The sequence below is a fragment of the Echinops telfairi genome, unplaced genomic scaffold (assembly GCF_000313985.2).
Source record: "Echinops telfairi isolate 266 unplaced genomic scaffold, ASM31398v2 ScPeMD7_7410;HRSCAF=8448, whole genome shotgun sequence".
NCBI lineage: Eukaryota > Metazoa > Chordata > Mammalia > Afrosoricida > Tenrecidae > Echinops > Echinops telfairi.
The window spans coordinates 11,202,292-11,213,861 of NW_022111310.1; the positions used below are offsets into that span (position 1 = coordinate 11,202,292).

At 41.8% G+C, this 11,570-nt stretch overlaps 1 non-coding gene across 1 annotated transcript; it reads right to left on the minus strand.

Annotated features, from left to right (window-relative positions):
• Positions 1-1,533: 1,533 nt before the first annotated feature.
• LOC115871916 lies at positions 1,534-1,663 on the minus strand. The gene has a single exon (XR_004047555.1). It is a non-coding gene; the product is annotated as a U11 spliceosomal RNA (small nuclear RNA).
• Positions 1,664-11,570: the final 9,907 nt, after the last annotated feature.

The following is an 11,570-nucleotide window of genomic DNA, read 5'->3' on the forward strand; positions in this document are numbered from 1 at the left end:
TATGTTACTATCTTCCATTTGGGGGGATCTGATGTAATTAACTTATATAATTATAGATCCTAACTTCTCTGATATAAATGAAGCAGGAATAGAGGCAGTTATGTTCATAAAACAGGATATAAGCTACAGGATTAGATTAATTAAAAGATTAATTAAGGGATCAGAGATCAGAGGGTCCTACTACCACCAAGAAAATGGAATTTAAGGTGGAATTTGTGCTTCAGACCTGAGGTCCTGGTGCTGAGAACCTCCTACACTCAGGGAATAATGCAAGACACCTTTCCCCAGAGCTGAAGGAGACAAAGCCTTTGCTTGTGTCTGATGACCTGGATTTGGATTCCAAGCCTCCTAAGCTGTGAGAGAATAAATTCTTTTTTTTTTAATCATCTTATTGGGGGTTCATACAATTCTTATCACAATCCATACATACATCAATTGTGTAAAGCACATTTGTACATTCATTGCCTTCATCATTCTCTAAACATTTGCTCTCCACTTAAGCCCTTGGTATCAGCTCCTCATTCCCCCCCACCTACCCGCTCCCCCCTCCCTCATGAACCCTTGATAATTTATAAATTATTATTTTGTCATATCTTGATAATTTATAAATTATTATTTTGTGATGTCTCCCTTCACCCATTTTTCTGTTGTCTGTCCCCCAGGGAGGAGGTTATGTGTAGATCCCTGTAATTGGTTCCCCTTTCCACCCCACCCTCCCTCCACCATCCCAGTATCGCCACTCTCACCACTGGTCCTGAAGGGATCATCCATCCTGGATTCCCTGTGTTTCCAGTTCCTATCTAGCCAGATTTATAAGGTAGAATTGGGATCATGATAGTGGGGGTGAGAAAGCATTAGAGAACGAGAGGAAAGTGGTATGTTTCATCGGTGCTGTACTGCACCCTGACAGGATCATCTCCACCCGAGAGAGACAGTTTTACAGGGTTGCTTTGAGTCAGAGTCCAGTTACCTACAGATGGGCTTTGGGTCCCCACTCCACACTCCCCCTCATTCACAATGATATGATCTTTTGTTCTTTGATGCCTGATACTTCATCCCTTCTACACCTTGTGATCCCACAGGCTGGTGTGCTTCTTCCATGTGGACTTTGTTGCTTCTGAGCTAGATGGCCACTTGTTTACCTTCAAGCCTTTAAGGCCCCAATGCTATATCTTTTGATAACCGGTCACCATTAGCTTTCTTCAACACATTTGCTTATATACCTGCTTTGTCTTCAGCAATCATATCTGGGAGGTGAGCACACAATGGTATGATTTTTTTGTTCTTTGATACCTGATAACTGATCCCTTCAGCACCTCATGATAACACAGGCTAGTGTGCTTCTTCCATGTGGGCTTTGTTGCTTCTCAGCTACATGGTCTTCAAGTCTTTAAGACCCTAGATGGTATATCTTTTGATAGCCAAGCTCCATCAGCTTTCTTCACCACATTTGCTTATGCGCCTGCTTTGTCTTCAGCGATTGTGTCAGGAAGGTGAGCATCATGGAATGTCAATTTATTTATTTATTTATTTTAGAGCGCCAGGACCAACGATCACTAGCAGCCCAGGTAACAAAAATTACGCTTCCGAAATCTCTTGATGTCGATTCCGCACGTAGAGCAATAGAGATGCCCTACGTGTGCCGCTTAGGAATGCCAGTTTAATAGAACAAAGTATTCTTGCATTGAGGGAGTACTTGAGTGGAGGTCCAATGTCCATCTACTACCTTAATACTAAACCTATAAATATATGCACATAGAGAATAAATTCTTGTTTGTTAGAAACACCCCCTTGTGTTTAGGTTATCGCAGCATTGGATAACTAAATCAAGGCCAAGCCAGTTTTCGGATTATAGAGTCCTTACTCTCTCCATTACTTTATCTCTCTCCTCTATCCTTCTTTCTTCCCATACTTACATGAGCCTGCTTTCTCTTCTCAAGACCACAATGCCAACCCAGCATGCCGGGGGTCTCTCTCTCTTCTTCCCCAAGTCTCTCTTCCATTCCTCCGGTCTTCCCTCCATCTTATTCTTTTCCTCTTTTACCGTCTCTTTTATCATCACCTTCCCTCATTTCCATGCTTTCTAGCTTTCTCCCATTACAGAAGACAAGTTGGAAACCTCAGAGACTACAGTGTACTCAAAAATCTTATCCCAACAGACGGCCCTCCAGAACCCCGGCAGCAGGCAGTAGGCAAACTGAGGCTGTCCTTGTGACAGCCTGCTCAGGTGTCCCAGGAGGAATGCCACGCCTTGCATTTGAGGTCCTGGGGGCACAAGTCACAGCCAAAAAACTAATGTTCAGAGAGAGAGAGAAAAGTCATTGGACCTCCTCAGGCTGGAGTGTGCCCGGGCTTGACATGGTGCTGGGCTCTGTGGGCCTGAGACCTCCCAAGCTTCGTCTGGAGCTTGGATATATGGGAAATGCACCCTTCTCTCCCTCGCCTGGTGTGGATGGTGACATTGCCAAATCAAATTTTAATTCCCTGACGTCCAGAGCTGTCTAAGAGATGCAGAGATTGGATAGCAGGAGCAAACCAGTGAACAATGATTTAGGGAATAGCCGGGGGAAGGAGAAAAAAACCAACTTGTATATAATGCATTCTTGTCAGGGGTGATATTGTCTCCAAGGAGCCCAGAAAAAACAATGGTTCTTGAGAAAAACAATGTCACTATCTTTATATGTAAAGCACAGATATGCATCAAGTCGCTAAACAAATACACGGAATACTTGTGGCATTGAAGTGTCTTGAAGGGAAAGATTCGGAAACACTAGGTCTAGATGACTCCTTTCTTGCTGCAGGTGGTCGCGTCCATTCTGACTCGTAGTGACCCTGGGGAGAAGAGGAGGCCTCACCCTCACCTGAGCCAGCCTCACCACGGTTGTTCTGTTTGAGCCCTTGTTGAAGACCAGCATATTGAGGGTCTCTCTCTCTTTTGCTTTCTCGGTCTTTCTCAACTTGACCAGCATGATGTCGAGGAGTAATGTTTAACAGCTTAGAAATTCTGATCTATGTGTATAAAATCCTAGCCGAGTATGTCACACATAGTAGGTATTACATCCATGAGAGCTATAGCCTTAAAGATCTAGGTCGCTATTATCATGATTATTACGATGGCCCTGCAACCCACCTGGAGAAGCCATGCAGTCCCCGTCATGGTTAGGACAGGAAGGATGGACTGAAGCAAAGAGATATGGCCTTCGCTTAGGTAGAGCCTCCCTGAGCTGGAGGCCCAAGCTACCTGAGCTGTAGGGGAAACCGCGGATTCTTACACACTCCTGGAATGCCCACAAACACTTGTGGACAATGGTGATAAAATAAGGAGATCAAAACAACGCTGCATTCTGCCCAGATTCAAATTCTCCCTGGCAACAATAGCCATCAAATTGGATGCACACCCTTTTGTTTCTGCAGCAGTTTGAAGCCAGAAGCTGCTCTGAGGAAGAAAGATGAGGCTGTCCCCTGACATAAAGATGTACAGTCTTAGAAATCCCATGAGAGAGACAGTGCTTTTTTTTTCTAATCATTTTATTGGGGGCTCGTATAATTCTTATCACAATCCATACCTACATCCATTGTGTCAAACACTTTTGTACATTTGTTGCCATCATCATTCTCAAAGCATTTGCTTTCTACCTGAGTCCTCGGTATCAGCTCCTCATTTTTTCCCTCCCTCCCCTCCCCTCCCTCTCTCATGAACCCTTGCTAATTTATAATTTTTTTTCATGTCTTTCTGTTGTCTGTCCCTCAGGGAGGGGGTTATATGTAGATCATTGTGATCAGTTGCCCTTTCTCCCCCACCTTCCCCTGCCCCTCCTGGTATGGCTACTCTCATTATTGGTCCTGAGGGGTTTATCTGTCCTGGATTACCTGTGTTTCCAGCTCTGATCTGTACCAGTGTACATCCTCTGGTCTAGCTGGATTTGTAAGGTAGAATTGGGATCATGATAGTGGGGGTGAGAAAGCATTAGAGAACGAGAGGAAAGTGGTATGTTTCATCGGTGCTGTACTGCACCCTGACAGGATCATCTCCACCCGAGAGAGACAGTTTTACAGGGTTGCTTTGAGTCAGACTCACCTAGATGGCAGCAAGGATATGGCCCTCCGCGAATGATTTAATATGGGGGTGAGGAAATGCGGAGCAACTTCGCACACGCTCTGCAGGTGCTCTGCAAGTTTTCAAAGAATAACTAGCAAATGATTATTTTTAAAACTCAGTCCTGGTAGCATGGTAGTTAAAGCCCTTGACTGCTAACCCAAACATCATGGGTTTGAACCCATGTCCTCCCTTGAGGGAGGAAGAGGGCCAGAAAGAAAGACTGGGAAACCATATGGTGTGGGTCCACGCTCGCCCGGGGTGTCTCCAGGAGTCAGAATTGACCCAGTGGCCGCAGGTTTGGTTTGGGTTTGGATTTGTATTGAGTTTGCCAGGTGGCTTGCAAAGTGGTCTCACACTTAATCTCTTATGAAGCCATCATCCTCCTTAAGTCAGTATTATACCTTTAAAAGTGAAGCGTGAAGAGTTAACTTCATTATTTCGTCCCTTTTAGTTGCCCAGAGCAGAGAAGGAAGACTCTTTTCTACTGAACTATGACACCACTCTAGTAATCCTTACCTACCAAACATCACACAAACAAAAACAAAACAAAAAACCTCGTTGCTATTGAGTCGATTCCAACTCATGGTGACCCCATAGGACAGGCTAGACCTGGCCCTACGAGTTTCTGAGACGGTAACTGTTCACTTTCTCCCAAGGGGAGGTTGGTGGTTTCCAACCGCTGGCCTTGTAGTTAGCTGCCCAATGCATAACTCTTGGGGACTCCCTTGAGGGGCATTTGAATTGACATAATCTAGCCAGGAAAGACTAAGTGTTATCTACATGGAGTATGACCCTAACATGTGATAGAGCCTGCTGAGGCTTAGCAAAGCTACCCACTGCCAAATAATAGGGTAAGTTACAGGGAATTGAAAACCCATTAGAGCAGAGTATGGACACCTCTCGAGATGCTGTAATTCAGAACATAGAAGAGCTAGGCAATTCCTCAAGCAGTTAGACATAACTTACCATATGACCCGGCAATTCCAAAGAATGGAATACAGGTGCGTGAACAAATTCTTGTGGTCAGATAGTCATAGAAATACTATCTGCAGCAGTCAAAAGGAAGAGACGCCCTAAAAATCTGTCACTGGATAAATAAATAAACAAAATGTGATCCATACATAAAGTGAAATATTATTAGGCAGTAAAATGAAGTTTTGATTCATGTTACAACTTGAATAAACCTCAAAAAATATGCTAAATGAAAGAATCCAAACACAAAAAGTTGCATAATGCATGATTCCATTTACAGGACATATTTGAGAAGGCAAAACCATGGGGACAGAAACTAGATTAGAGGTTACCAAGAACTAAGAGAGGGAGCAGGAGGAAGCAACTGCTTAATAGTCAACAGGGTTTTGTTTTCCGGTAGTGGAAATGCTTTAGAACTACACAGAAGAACTACAAACCTTACAAATGTGCCAAAGGCAACTAAATTATGCATTTTCCAGTGGTTACTTTTTAGGTTATATGAATTTCCTTTAGAAAAAATACAATAAAAATAAAAGCCTTAGGTAAGAAAATGCTGAGAATAAAAATATGATAAGAAAATTAATATCTAGGTGCATATTTTAGGTAGGATTTTTATATTGGGGCCATAACTTCAAATGTAGGAATGATGGATATTTGGCTTAGATGGGAGAGAATTTTTCAAGGTTCGAAAGGAATGTGTTTAGTCAAACACATCGGGGCCAAAAAGGGTATAAATGGAAAACAGATGGAAAGGGAGAGGGAAAAAACACCTAGATAAAAATTGAAATGAGTTTCCATGGTTGGGAAAGAATTTCAACAGAGAAGGAGGTGCCAAACCATTCAACGAGAAAACAATTGGGAGGGACATCAGAAGGGAAATGTAGGCAGGAGATGTCCACAGAGAACGTGAACGACGTAGAACCCTTACATGGTGACACAGCAGTCAGAGAGAGCAAGAGTTGATGGCTGGAACTGAACTCTGAAACCAGGGCCAGAAGAGTGTGTCGTTACCGGAGACCTGATGGGGGAGGTGTGGAGCAGCAGCGGTACCACCGTAACTAGTTGGAGAGGACTCCCTGAGCATTTGGATGGAGATAAAAGGAGAGAGAAACTGAAATGATGTTTTTAGAGAAGCAAAGCCGAGCCACATGGAGGTGATAGATGACACATTTCACAAATTGCTCACAAAATTGGTACAGCACACATGATTAGTGGGGATAATATATTCCGATGCTTCATTCAAAGTTTTCACTGGTCTTTCTAATAATTTCATATTCTAGGACATAGAGGCAGGAATGAAAATGACTGTGCCCTGAACATTTCCAGTAAAGAGGACATTCCTAAAAGCTACGAAGAAAAAGTTAAGTACTCTAATAGAAAGCTTGTCAAATGAGATAAACTGGCAATAAACATATGCAAGTAGTCTACATACACACATTAAGAAAGGCATTTGTTTCATGAGCATTAACTCAATGCCAGGTGATAGAGCGTTTTTCAAGTAAGGGAATGCTTTGAGGTGACAAGGCTCATTAAATAGTTAAACTTATCTTGAAGTTGCAAGATGTAAAACAGGGTGATGCTAGGGTTAAAAATAGACGAATGAATAGGATAGATGTGAATGCTTCATAACAGACCCATAAACATTAAAAGAGATAAATAGATAGAGATAGCATGGACACAAATGTAAATCATGTGCCATATTAAATACCCACAAATCCCTTTCACATATATGAGAGTAAACAAAAAAGTATTGCTACAAAAGCACAGAAACTTTCATTCAGCAATCAAAATGGGAAGCTATTGTTTCTCCACCTATCCTCCAACTCTCTGCTCCACTTCTCAAGGCAGCGACTCTCCTCTCCACTCCGACATATCGCCTCGACACTGCAGCGGACAGTCGCTTTGGGGGCCGAGAGGGATTGTTTCTTCTCAATGGTCTTTGAGTTTGGGGAACAGCAAGTATTCTGAAAAGGCAAGGTCAGGCATGTAAGGTTGATGGGGAAAGGTTTCCCAAAGAAATTCTTGTAGGGCAGGCCTTGCTACTGTAGAAAAAAAGGTGGATCCTTTATTGTGAGGTGAAGAAGTCCTGGCTGTTTTCTCACCTGTGGAGTCTTTGATTTTTCTTGTAACGTCTTCCTAACAAGCTCCCAGGATCACCCCGTATCCTTTGAGAGAATCAATCAACATTGCTCCTTTGGACTCTCAGAACACCCCCCACAGTTTTCTGAGCTAACCTCTATGTTTCCACCTGAAGTGGCCCAGCAAAGCCCGTTGGAAATCACTGCTTTGATTGGGTCTACTTTTTGCCTGTTTTTTACCTTAATAGTTGCATAGGCATATAATTCACAAATCATGCAATTCCGTGGTTCAGTTATCTTAAGAAGAGTCTGTACCATCATCACCACAATCCTTTTTTTTTCCCCACAATCCATTTTAGAGCATTTTATGTCATTTTGTGCTCAAGACTCTAAGCTGCCCATTTCCCGCAAACTTCCCCTGCTGTGTAACCACTAATCCAGTTACTGCCCCTGCCAATTTACCGATCCTGGATTTGCTATAGATTTCCCAATCCTGGATTTTATATATAGGAACACATTAAAACAAAACAAACAGAGAAAACCCAGCGGCAATATCCAAGTAAAACAGAGAAAGACTTCAACTGAAAAGAAAGCAGAAAACATGAAATGCGAGAACAAATTTAAAGTGGTGAACCTCTTTGGGGCACCCTGACAAGAGTAAGACATTCCTGAGTAAACTGGTCTACAGCCATTCACTAATCACGGAGTCATGTGTAGACAGGTGTGTGAGGCAGGGGTGTCTAGAAAAACAAAACCAGTGATGCTTATAGATATGTAAGAGCTACTTCATATCAAGAAGTAATTTATATCAAGAAGGCATCCCCGCGCAGTCCAACCTGAGTCTCTAAGTCCAGTGCTAGTCAGGGAGCGGCCGGCTGATGATGCTGAAAGGTGAAGCAGAAAGCGGGGACTTCTCAGGCCTGCAGGTGCAGTCACATAGACCCCAAGTCGGTGGAAATATGGCAGGGTGCTGACAGCGCTTAGGGTCAGGTAGCCCACATGGGGCCAGCCCTGGAGGCAGGGATGAAGATGAAGGGAGAGTGAGAGCAGGGGCCTCAGTGTCTCTCATCAAATGGCCACACATCCCAGGAGGCAGCATCAGACTCTAGCTTAATTGACAAGTTGGACTCCCTCTCTCCACAAGTACAAGCAGACAGAAAAACCTTACTCCCACAACCTGTGTTTTGTTTGGAATAAATCCATGCATGCATGACTAATGCCCTCACAGAAATCCTTTTTGTCTTTTCCGCAAAGGGTTTATGTTTATCTCCATACTAATTTTTCTTCTTCTTTTTTCCCCATGAAGTTGGATCACTGGTCCCCTTCTACAATGTGCCTACTATTATTCAAAGGGAAATTTCTGGGTAGTTCAAATGCTTAAGCTCTTGACTACTCCTCAAAAGGTTCATGGTTCAAGCCCACTCAGAGGTATATCTCCCAAAAAAATTACTGCTCACACCCTGGAAAGTCCCATGGAAGACAGTTCTACTCTGCAAACTTGGAATCCCCGGGAAGGTAAATCTTCTCAGTAGCAACTGGTTTACTTGCTATTGAATCGTCCATGCATTTAGAATTGAGTTGAAATGCTACTTTCATGACAATCTGGGTGCATAGTCAAGTGATTAAAAAAAGACAAACTCTGGGGTCTGACTACTGGCATTTATATGGCACGAACCCTCTTTCCTACTGGCTTCGATAAAATTGTGAGTGAATTGGAATTTTGGCCTTTAAGCACATGTTAAATGACACAGAAGTAATAGGTATTATTACTGAACTGGGTAATTGCGGCCCTAAGAGTTTATTTCTTTGATTAATCTTATTTTTAACTAAAGTGCAAAAAGTACCTCTATTGGCTTTATAGTAATTTTGAACTGACTATGATATGAGAAAAGCTAAGAAGAAATGAGACAAGCGAAATTCCACAGAGAACTAGGAACTATAAAACCAATTTCACCATCCAAGGAAAATGCAATAAAACGTGTATCAATCAGACAATTGTTTAGTATACTTCAAGCACTCTGGGCACTGGGATTCATCTTAATTAAGACATAGTATAACATCTCTGAAAAACAAAGGAAAGCTTGTATGAAAGAATACAAGTAATAAACACATGTTTATGGAAAAGGAACCCACACTCTCCATTTAGAATTTTATAAGTACTCAATAAATGCTCTCAATAAACTTTGTCCCAGGAAGCCTCAGACTTAGATTAATTTACTCATATTTTATTTTACAAGAAAATGATACAGGCATGCCCCCAATTTTTTTTAAGAGTTTGATTGGCACTTAATTCACATATCACACAATTCAAAGGTTCAGTCATATCAAGAAGTGTTGTACAATCGTTATCACAATCAATTTTAGAATACTTTATTTTTTTTCCACACATGGTTAAATCACTTGTAAAATGAGCTGAGTAATCACCATCAGTTCCAGTACTCCCTGCCCCCTCTCACATACACTGTTTGCTCCCCCCACCCTCTTATTCTCCCTATCCCTCACACCTTCCTCCCTCCCCTATACTGTACACTTGCATCACTTCTTATCACTATGTATCTGCTCCTGTGCTTCACAAACTGGAAAACCCAGGAGAAATTAAAAACCAAAACCAAAATTAAGTGGTAAGGATAAAATAATAGTAAGACAAAGATAAAAATACAAATAGTGAGTAAGAAAGAAAAGACCATGATTAATATTTAAAAGGCCAAGGAAGAAATTTTTGTCATGGAACTAACAAGAAATACTTGCACCTAGAAGAATTTCAGGTTGGCTCAAGAGGAAGAGCAACAGACGGAGCATCAAGTTCGATCTAGTATAATCACAATTACAATGATCCCTATCTGTTAGTAAACCCTTATCTGTGGCTAATGGGGATTTTTCCAGCAGCTTAATCTGAATTGATAGTTTGCAGATGGGGTTTGGGCCCCCACTGCCTCCCATAGCCTTCTACAAATTGGGTGTTTGCAATTTAGGCTCTGATACTTTTCTCTTTGACATATTTGAATTTTTGCTATTGTCCTCTTTGGGTCACACAAGCTGGTGTGCTTCTTCCATGTGGACTTAGTTGACTCCTCCCTTAGATGGCTGTTTGTTTGAATACAAGCCTTTCAGACCCCAGACACTATTCTGATTGATAGCCGGGCACCATGTGCTTTCTTCACCACACTTTGCTGCAGCACCTTTATCTTCAGTGATCATTTCATCAAGATGAGTATCGAGCAGGGTCATGTTATCAGAACTAACTATTCTTGGATTGGGGCTAGAATTAACTGGGGTCCCAGAATCTAGCTGCCTGTCCCTGGGATATGCATGACTCAGGTTTACTTTGATGATCCTATTATGACCAATTCAAAACCCCATAAGACCAACTACAACAACAACAAATCAACTAGCAGACAACTAAAGACAAACAAAAACAAGCAAACTAAAGGCAGGAAAACAAAAACCCATAGAGGCTGAAAGGAAAACATGGTCAATCATCCCCCTGGGGTACAAGACAAGTACACTCATGACCTCATCACTTTTTCCAGTAATACTTCACTCTAGACACCAAGGAGTCTATGCAGGCACAGCTGCACCGTGAGCTGCAACCCATGCATTGTTGCTCCACATAGTTTGAGTTCCCATTGGAATGGGCTCTGTTGACCCTAAGCATGGGGGCGAGTGCGAGGGGGGACCTTCCTAGATCACCCCTTTTTGTAATAATTAGTTTGATTGGGACATAATCCAAATATCGTACAATTCAATAGTTCAATCATATCAAGAAGAGTTGTACAATCATTACCACAGCAATTTTAGAACATTTTCTTCTTTCTTGTTTTCCTTGTTATTAGCTCTCTGTTTCGCCCCAACTTCCCCTGCCACACCCCTAAGGAACCATTCATCCAGTTACTGCCTCTGTAGATTCACTCATACTGGATTTCATAGACTGAAAAACATACAGGAACAAGCAAACAAAAAGTCCCAAAGGTAACAAAAGTAACACAATAAAATAGATAAAAATTCTAGTTGAAAGAAAGCAGAAAATATTAACAAAACAATTTTCAATAGGGTCAAAAGGGAGATCAAATTATAAGGTGTTAGAGTTCAACCTAATTACATCTGTGGCAATCCACTTTCCAAAGCACTTTGTATGACAGCAAGGCTATTCGCATCCCTGGTCTACATTCAAAGGGAATTCACAGGAGGCTTAATCCACATTATTTCCCCTTCACTTTTTTTTGTTTAAACTGGTAGAACTTTTTTTGTCCAACCTTTTAAAAATATATATATAATGCTTCAACTATGCCTGGGTTTACACAGTCTTTCTTTCTTTTTAAAAAAAATCATTTTATTGGGGGCTTGTACAACTTATCACAATCCATCCATACATCCATTGTGTCAAGCACATTTGTACATTTGTTGCCATCATCATTCTCAAA